This window comes from Phoca vitulina, unplaced genomic scaffold (assembly GCF_004348235.1).
Source record: "Phoca vitulina isolate PV1807 unplaced genomic scaffold, GSC_HSeal_1.0 scaffold2, whole genome shotgun sequence".
NCBI classification, from domain to species: domain Eukaryota; kingdom Metazoa; phylum Chordata; class Mammalia; order Carnivora; family Phocidae; genus Phoca; species Phoca vitulina.
Genome location: NW_022589705.1, coordinates 5,496,041 through 5,506,330, shown reverse-complemented (window position 1 = coordinate 5,506,330; position 10,290 = coordinate 5,496,041).

Below are 10,290 nucleotides of genomic sequence, written 5' to 3'. Positions count from 1 at the left end.
TCTTCAACCACGGCTGCAGTAACTTCTTCCTAGACACGTCTCCAAGGGCAAGGGAAACAAAAGCAAAAATGAACTATTGGGACTTCATCAAGATAAAAAGCTTCTGCACAGCAAAGGAAACAATCAACAAAACTAAAAGGCAACCTACGGAATGGGAGAAGATATTTGCAAATGACATATCTGATAAAGGGTTAGTATCCAAAATCTATAAAGAACCTATCAAACTCAACACCCAAAAAACAAATAATCTAGTTAAGAAATGGACAGAAGACATGAATAGACATTTTTCCAAAGAAGACATAAAAACGGCTAAGAGACACAACAAAAGATGCTCAACATCACTCATCATCAGGGAAATACAAATCAAAACTACAATGAGATACCACCTCATACCAGTTAGAATGGCTAAAATTAACAACACAGGAAACGACAGATATTGGCAAGGATGCAGAGGAAGGGGAACCCTCTTACACTGTTGGTGGGAATGTAAACTGATGCAGCCACTCTGGAAAGCAGTTTGGAGGTTCCTCAACAAGTTAAAAGTAGAGCTACACTACCACCCAGCAATTGCACTACTGGGTATTTACCCAAAGGGTACAAAAATATTGATTCGAAGGGGCACATGCACCCTGATGTTTATAACAGCATTATCAACAAAAGCCAAATTATGGAAAGAGCCCAAATGTCCATTGACTGATGAATGGATGAAGATGGGGTGTATATATATATAATGGAATATTACTCAGCCATCAAAAAGAATGAAAGCTTGCCATTTGCAATGATGTGGGTGAAGCTAGAGCATATTATGCTAAGTGAAGTAAGTCAGTCAGAGAAAGACAAATACCATATGATTTCACTCACATGTGGAATTTAAGAAACAAAACAGATGAACATAGGAGAAGGAAAAAAAAAATGAGGGAGGTAAACCATAAGAGACTCTTAACTGTAGGGAACAAATTGAGGGTTGCTGGAGGGGAGGTAGGCGGGGGATGGTCTAAATGGGTGATGGGTATTAAGGAGGACACTTGTTGAGATGAGCAGTGGGTGTTATATATAAGTGATGAATCACTAAATTCTTTTCCTGAAACCAATATTACATGACATATTAACTAAGTAGAATTTATATAAAAACTTGAAACATACAGATAAATAAATAAAATTGACAATACTTAAATACTATAATATTAAGTCAATACAGCTTATGTTACATGATAAAGCAATAAGAAAAACAAAGATATGTTATATATACATATATTTTTTTTCTTCCATTACCAATTCTGTATTCCCTTTGTCTTCAGCAAGCACATGAGCTGGTTGTGGTTCTTTTCCTGTGGTTCTTTACCCAAACCTACATTTCTGAAGGATCTGGACCATTGTAGTCCTGCCCAGATTGGGTTGTTGCAGTTTTCCCATTACCTAATCACAGGAATCTTAAAAGGTAATATTAAAAGATGTCTTAAGCGATCCTCTGATTTTCACACATGTTCTTCCTAACCTCCATTGTGGAGTTTGTCCAATTTCTCTCAGATATTTGGGATCAATCACCCCAGCCAGCATTGCTTGGGCTTGCCCATTGATTCAGAGGTATGAGGAGCTCCAAGTGGCCAGGCAGCAGTCTCAATTTCCAGTTCAATGGGATTGTTGTCATGTCTCTCTTTGAAACTAAGACCTCTAGGCCAGCAGAATATAAAATTGTGGGAACAGGAAGTAAAAATTTTGCTAGTGGTACCACTCCCAATTCCAGTCCTTGATTCCTGCGTCTGTGAATCTGGGCTATGGGAGAAACAGCATCATATATTGGATGCTGATTTGGAGCCTATTCTGCCCTCGAGAGAACCTTGCCCCAGCCCTGCATGGTATTGCCACCTAGCTGGTACTGTAGCTGCGTCTTCAAATGGCCATTCCACTATCCTGTTAAGCCAGCTGCTTCAGGGTCGGGGGGAACATGGTAAGGCCAGTGAATTCCACCAGCATAAGTCCATTGCCACACTCACTCTTACTTAAGTGCCTTCGAGCTGGGACATCATTTTTTTTTTCCTGCTTTCAGATTCAAACTGAAATATCAGCTCTTCCTTGAGACTGCTGGCCTTTGGACTAGAGCTACACTATCAGTTCTCTCGGGTCTCTAGCTTTCCAAATGCAGATCTTGGGACTTGTCAGGCTTGGCTTGTGTGAACTAATTCCTTTTAACTAATAAACAAACAAATCCGATGGGTTCTGTTTGTCTAAAGAACCCTAACACAGATCTTGGTGCCAGGAGTAATGTTTGGCCAAATATCTGGGCACCCCAGAGCCCCATAGAGGTGAAGATAAAATTAATCATCACAACGCTTTTTCCCTCTTTTAGCTTTTTAGGCACCACCAGTTATTACTGTTGACAAGAAACCTACTTTAAATATAAAGGCACAGTTAGAATAAAGATCAAAGGATAGAAAAAGATATACCATGCAAACACTAATGGAGTGGCTATATTAATATCAGACAGAGTAAACTTTAGAACAAGGAATATTACCAGAAATAAAGAGGGTGATCCCATAATGACGAAGGGGTTAATTCACCAAAAAGGCATAACAATTCTACACGTGTGTGCACCTAACAACCAATCTTCAAGATACAGGAAGCAAAAACTAATAGCACTGAAAGGAGAAATTAATAAATCTACAAATATAGTTTCCAATTTCAACACTCCTCTCTCAGTAATTGATAGAATAAATAGAAAGAAAATCCGCAGTGGGATAGAAAACCTGAACAATGCTATTGAAACAATGTGACCTAGAACACCCCACACATGACAACAGCATAGTACACTTTCTTTTCAAGTGCACATAGAACATCCACCATGGATGTCCATCCACCAGATGGAAACATCCATATGACAGGCCATATTCTGGGCCAGAAAAGATACCTTATGAAATGAAAAGAAGTGAAATTGTGCAAAGTATGTATTCTAACAACAGTTTAATTAAACTAAAAATCAATAACAAAAAGATATTGGGACAAATCTCCAAATATTCATAAATGAAACAAAAACTGTCTAAATGACCCATGCACCAAAGAGGAAGTCATGAGAGAAATGAGAAAATATTTTGAACTCAGTGAAAGTGAAATTACAACATATCAAAATTAAAGTAGTGCTTAGAGGGAAATCTATTGCATTTAATATTTATATTAGAAAGGAAAATTTCAAGTCAGTAATCTCAATTCTCACTTCAAAAAATAAGAAAAAGAAGAGCAAATTAATATATGTGCTGCCAAAGCGAGCACAAGAAGAGCAAATTAAACCCAAAGCAAGCAAATAATGTAAATAAGGATAAGACCAGAAGATGCCAATTACCAATAACAGGATAAAACAGAGGACATCACTATAGACCCTACACACATTTAACAGGATAATAAAGTTCAAAAGACTTTATGTCAGGGCGCCTGGGTGGCTCAGTTGGTTAAGCAACTGCCTTCGACTCAAGTTATGATCTGGGATCGGGCTCCCTGCTCAGCGGGAAGTCTGCTTCTCCCTCTGACCCTTCCCCCTCTTGTGCACTCTCTCTCTCACACACACACACTCTCTCTCTCTCTCAAATAAATAAATAAAATCTTTAAAAAAAAGACTTTATGCCAATAAATTTCCATAAAACTTAATAAAATGAATCAAATTTTTGAAAGATACAAATTACCAAAGCCCACTCAAGAAGATAACCTGAATATCTTTATATTGATAAAGAAAATTCTAGGTCCAGACTGCCCTGGTTGAAATTACGGCACTACCACTTACTAGCTATGTAAATTTGGGGAAGTTATCTAACCTCTCTGGGCCTCAGTCTCCTTATATAAAGATACTTGATAATATCTACCTCATAAGGTTGTTTTGAGGTTTAAATGAGTTTATATTTACAAAGTGCTTAGAAATGCCTGACACCCAGTAAACGGTTAGATGTTTATTAAATAGACTAACTAAATAAAAATAAATCCACTTAAAAACTGCAGAACTCCAAAGGAAAAAAAATCTTTAAAGCAGAGAAAAAAGAAATTAGCTATGAAAAATTGACAACTACGTAGATAATTGTCTGCTGAAAGGCAATAATGAAAGAATATAGTGGGATAATATCTTTAATTTACAGAGAGGAAAATAACTAATATTATAAAACAATAAAAGTATTTTTTAAACACAAAGATGAAATGGACTCATTTTTAGACCCACAAAAATGGCAAGAGTTTACCCCAAAAGACCATCCATAAAAGGAATAAGTATTCTTAAGGAAAAAAAGAATTATTCCGGAAGAAATAGGTGAGGTGTAAGAAAAAATAAGAAGAAAATGAAACAGTAATGGTGTGAGTAAATCTAAGTATGCTGACTATATAATACAGTAATGAAAACGATGCCTCATTAACTTTAAAGAGAGAATGAGGTAAGCATGACAAAACAGCCCAGAAGCTGCAAGTAGGCATCAGAGTTAGAGTTCTCAGCTTCTCTCATTCCCTGGGAGGAGAGTGGAAAAGCATGGATTAACTCTGATTACTATACACGTTAAAAATGTCTTGGTAACCATTGTAATATAAGAAAAAGACTGAATAACTTCTCAACTAGTAGAGTGGAAAGTGGAATAAGAAAATCTATTAAATTAATCCAAAAGAAGGGAAGAAAGAAGGAAAAAATAATGGAAATATGAGATAAACAGAAAGTTTAAAAAAGGGTAGAAATAAATCCGTGTATCAGTGATCATGGTAACCATGAATGGCCTAAAGGCTCTAGTTACAAGACAAAAATTGCCAGACTAGATTTTTAAAAATCCAACTATGTGGTTTTTTTTAAAAAGATTTATTTATTTATTTTGGGAGAGAGAGCACTAGTGGGAGAGGGAGAGGGAGAAAGAATCCCAGACTCTGCACTGAGCATGGAGCCTGCCCAACTATGTGTTAAGAGACACAGCTGAAAATTAAGGATATGGAAAGATGAAATGTAAAAGAATAGAAAAAAATATATACCAGGAAAATAGCAACCAAAAGAAAGTTCTATAGCTACATATTAAAGTCAGTAAAAAAGACTTTAAGGCAAAAGGCATTACTAGAGATAAAGAGATTGCCACATAAAGATAAAATACTTTACCAGGAAAAAAAATATAGTGATTCTAAATTTATAAATACCTAATAGCGCCAACCTATAAAAAGCAAGACTGACAGAGCTACAAAGAGAAATGTGTCATTCCATCATGCTAGATTTTATCACATGCTCTCAGTAACTAAACTGAGTCACTTAGGTTGATCTAATGAACATATACAGAATTTTACATTCAGTGAGTAGAGAATATACATTTTCCTCAAGCACACATAAAATCAGTGTTTTTAAATAATGCCCTCAAAAACCAATATATTTAAAAATTTAGAAACATTTCTTAATAATTCATGAGTCAAAAAATTAATTATGGTAGAAATTAGATATTACCTATGGTTGGCGAAAACAAATCTTGTGTGCCTTCTCCTTCTTTCTCTTGCTTGGTCAGTGGCCCACCCACACCAGGTTGCCTCTTCACTTGGGACTGGAATGAACACCTCACTGTGGGGTGCAGGATCTGGCTTCCTGAGCACCCAGGGAAGGGCCTGATATTACCCACTGGAAATGTAGGGGAATAGGTATGAATCTTGACCAGGGGGGAGTGGGAGATGAAAAGCAGCTGGAAAGATAAATTCCTCCTCCGAGATTTCTCTCTCTCCTGCAGACCACTCTCAGGTGAGGTCTCTTCTTGCAACCTTTCTGGAGAAATTTAATGCACAAAGTGGACATAGATGCTGAGCAACCATTACCTTTCCACAGCTCATAGCATGTGGCAGAGCTAGGCACTGTGCCACATTTCCTTCCAGGGTCTCTTGCCTCACTTCTGTTCCTCTCCTCCTTACTGCCTTGGACTTGTACCTTCCAAACATGTTAACATCCAAACTATTGCTTCAGGTTCTGCTTTCTAATGGCCCCAGGCTACGACAACTAAAAAATGAGTAATGATGAACATACTACCTATGAAAACTTTTGGAATGCTGCTAAAACTATCTAAGAGGAAATGTTGTGCTTTAACTATTTTATAAAGGAGGAAAGGTTGGAAAGTAATGACTTACCTATGCAATTAAGAAGTGAGGAAAGGAATCATAGAATAAATCCAAAGAAAATAGAAGGAAAGAAATAATGAAATTAAGAGGAGTCAATGAAATGAAAAGATATGGATCAATAACCCATGTTTGGTTCACTGAAAATGTGGACACTTTGAAAAACCCATGATAAAATGATCAAAAAAAATAAAAGGCAACAGATAACCCAATTAGTAATGAAGAGAGGGGAAAAAACTATAGCAAGGATCTTTAAAAATAATAAACAAATATTGTAACCTAATTTTATGCCAAAAAAATTTGACAACAGGTAAACAGGACAATTTTCTACTTATAATCGACTCAAGAAGAGATAGGACACTGGAATAGAAGTTGAATTGGGAATTTTGATTCCCAGGGGATAATGGCAGCCACTCAAGGGAGGACCTCTACAGACATGCTCCAAAAACTATAGAACAATAAGGGGAATGAATAGGATTATTCTTAACCCGCACCTAAACTGAAAGGCCCATGACATAGAGGTGGGCAAGGAACCTACACAAGGAGCAGAGCAGAGCCAGCTTTGGAGCCCTCTCTGGAGTAGAGAATTCAGCAGAGATTTTGAGGGAGAGGCACAACAAGATCCAAGCAGTCACAGGTGATAAATAGCCTCCACGGAAGTGCAGCACCAGGAGAGCCTTCCGTCCTGAAGGGGGAAATACTGACAGTAAGTTTGAGACCAAATAGATCAGTGAAAGCATGTGAGCGTCAAGGATTTTAGTGGGAGAGGCATGGGAGCCTTGAAAGCAGGAGGCATCCCTTAGAGGCTTGATAGTGAGAGGAAAGGAGAGGAAACATCTGAATTTAAGTGTCCTCGGAAACAGTATCACAAAATCAGAAGCAGGCCACTGATGACCCTATACATGCACCCCATTCATTAAGAACCTGAACTTCATTGTACCAGCTGAAGAGGGCACTGTTGAATTAAGAAACATGGTGAAAAAAAAAAAAAAAGAAAGAAAGAAACATGGTAAACGACTGTCAGCCCTGGTTCCCACAAAAGCAGAGTCTGAGACCAGGCCTTGTATGTAGGTAACCTGAGAAGTGGTCTCAAGGAGCGAGGGGACACCTGGGTGGCTCAGTCGGTTAAGCGTCTGCCTGCGGCTCAGATCATGATCTCAGTGTCCTGGGATCGAGCCCCGCATCAGGCTCCTTGCTCAGCGGGAAGCCTGCTTCTCCCTCTCCCTCTGCCGCTCCCCCTGCTTGTGCTCACTCTCTCTCTGACAAATAAATAAATAAAATCTTAAAAAAGAAAAAGAAAAAGAAACAGGAGTGAGGCATAAGGAACAGGGTCAAAGGAAAGAGGGAAAATCAAGCTACAGTTACATTATTGAGCTGATTATTACTGTATGCAACTGGGCTCAGTCTTGCTGGTGACCCTCTGGGAAGCCCTGTAGAATGCAGAATCTTCTGCCCTAGAGAAAGAAGAGGGGAGTATTTAATCCACTGGCTGAAGTTTAATTTAATCTCATTGGTTAATGTGGCAGTCATCGAGGTATGCTATTCAATGTCCTTTCAAGAATTTGCCATGTAGGGCCGCCTGGGTTGAGCCTCTGGCTCTTGATTTGGGCTCAGATCATGATCTCAGGGTCCTGGGATCGAGCCCCATGTCAGGGCTCCCCACTCAGCGGGGGGGTCTGCTTGTCTCCCTCTCCCTCTGCCCCTCCCCCTGCTTTCTCTCTCTCTCTCTCTCTCTCAAATAAATAAAATAAATCTTTAAAAAAAAAGATGCTGGGGGCCCTAGCATCTTGAGTCGATTATAAGTAGAAAATTGTCATGTTTACCAGTTGTCAAATGCTTTTGGCATAAAATCAGGTTAAAAGTATAGCTGTAAGGAGTGCACTTAGCCAAAATCCTCCAGCTGCAGTGCCTTCAGGATCTGCCTCAGCTATTGAGCCAGTCCTGCCGTTCTGGAGCAGCACCCAGTTCATGGGTGAGCACAGTGGGGGTCCTAGCATCTTGCCAGACTCCTCTAATGGGCAGCGTTTATTCCGGAGCTCCCTGTTGGCCCAACACTTTGTCAGATCTGCCTCACCATTTGAGGCTCTCCCTGTCCAACCCTGCTTCCTCCGGTTTCTTTTCACGGGTGTCTGATCTGTATATGGTCTAGAGGTATTTCCTACCAAGTCCTCTCCCTGCCCCCATTGTATCTTTCATTGGAGTTACACCCCAATAAGCCACATGCTCCCCTAACTCCATCTCAGGATCTGTTTCTTGGAGGCCTCAACTGGACTGCCCCACAAGGTGTTATCTCCGCAGGTCAAGGTGGGCACATGTCTGAGGATGGCCGAACGTGCTCTTGCACGTGTATCACATGATGGCACCAGAAAAACTGCAGAGGAAAATGCTAGAGGGATTCAATGCAGCTGAGGCCAGGTGCTGTCAGTTTATACCTGATTAAATACACACATATACAACCCAGCTGGTTGCCTCAGGAATGATCAGCATGGCAAAGGTGACCCAAGAGGATGGGTCTTTGCACCATTCATATCCATGTTGGACATTAAGTCCAAACTTACAGAGCCTTCAGTGTGGCCAGACTTAATACAGAAGATGTAGCGAAATAAACCAGAATGTGTATTGTTGTCAGTGGTGCCAAAACTCTCAATTATTTTCATCATGTCCCGCCTCCATTGCTCCTTCTAGATTTCCTTTCTGCTCAGCCAGCACTTCAGTGAGTCTAGGTCGCTTGCCTGGTGTGGTCTTCCGACCTTCACCTTAGAGAGGTCAGAGCCTTTGTTGGACCACGGAGAGGCAGTCCTCCAGGTTCCAGAAGTATTTCCGTTGTCCAGGAGCAACCCGACTCCTGGTCATCATGATAACTAGGGCCAACCGTCCCTCCCAATCTTGCAACTCCTTTCTTCTCCTGCTTCTCCACTGCCAGAAGGATCCCCGAATGGGCAGATGGGCAGGTAGCAACTGCAGCCTCATTTTATTGGAATCCTTCCTGTGTCCCCTGGTGGAATGTATATATATGTGTATGTGTATATATACACATACATATGTATGTACGTATACAATGCACCCTCCCCTCCAATCCCCCCAAACGAACAGCTGGCCAAGATGGGAAAATCAGTCCCCCTTCGACTCCCCCCATTTTCTAAGAGCAGCATTTTTGGGCTCCTCATATTTGGCTTGAGGGGAAGGGAAGGGATTTCCTTCCACATGGGGGAGAGGAAGAAAAACTATAGTGTTCTCCACTCCACCATCCCTTTTAGAGTCTCCTATCTTCCTCATTGATTTAATGCTTTCTCTTCATAGGCCCAAGGTGAGCAAGAAACCTCTGGACCAGATCAGCCACTCCTTAGCACATCCTGTGGGGATGGGTCCAGGACCTCTTCCCAGAATCCGGTAGTACACACCACCAGTGGCTTTTCTCTTTGAGGCTTCAGCAGAAATTCTGAGATCCCTGTCAAGGTCCAATTCAAGATGAAAATATGTTCAACCTCACTGTGGTCATAGAAATGGAAATTAAAGCAACAATGAAATATCACTTTTGACATATTGGGTTGGCAGAAATTAATAAGAATAATCACAACCAATGTCAGACAGGACCTGGAGCTGCCCTGCAGGCAGCTGATGAGAATGTGGTTATAATTTTTTCTTTCTTTTTTGTGGTATGGGGAAAGAAGGCTTTTGTACCTGGATAACACTAATTAGAGTTCAGTGTGTGTGTGTGTGTGTGTGTGTGTGCATGTGTATTTAATCTAATATGCAACATATTAAAGTTTTAATTTTTAAAACCTAGTCTATCTTAAACCTTCAAGTTCAACCTACAAATCACCTTGTTCTATTTACAAATCCAGCAATTAAAAAGAATTAAAAACATTGTTTCTACTGGCTCTTTGATCAATGTTCAACTAACAAGTTTAACAGATTAAATCCTTCTTAAACATTTGCTCCACTTATTTTTTAATTAATCATATTTCCTCAGACATTTGAAAATACAATTACAATTTTATATATTGGAATCTTCCAGGCAATTGAGACTTGTTGTGGCAGACTTAACAAGGAAAATTATCCTCAACAATGATGCTACTTTTGTAAATTAATAAATCAGTCTTGCACATGTGGCATTTCAGATTCTCTTATCTATTTCAAATATCGTAAAAACAGAAAAGCAGACAAAGCAGAGACAAAGCAGCAGAATGCTTTCAAGAA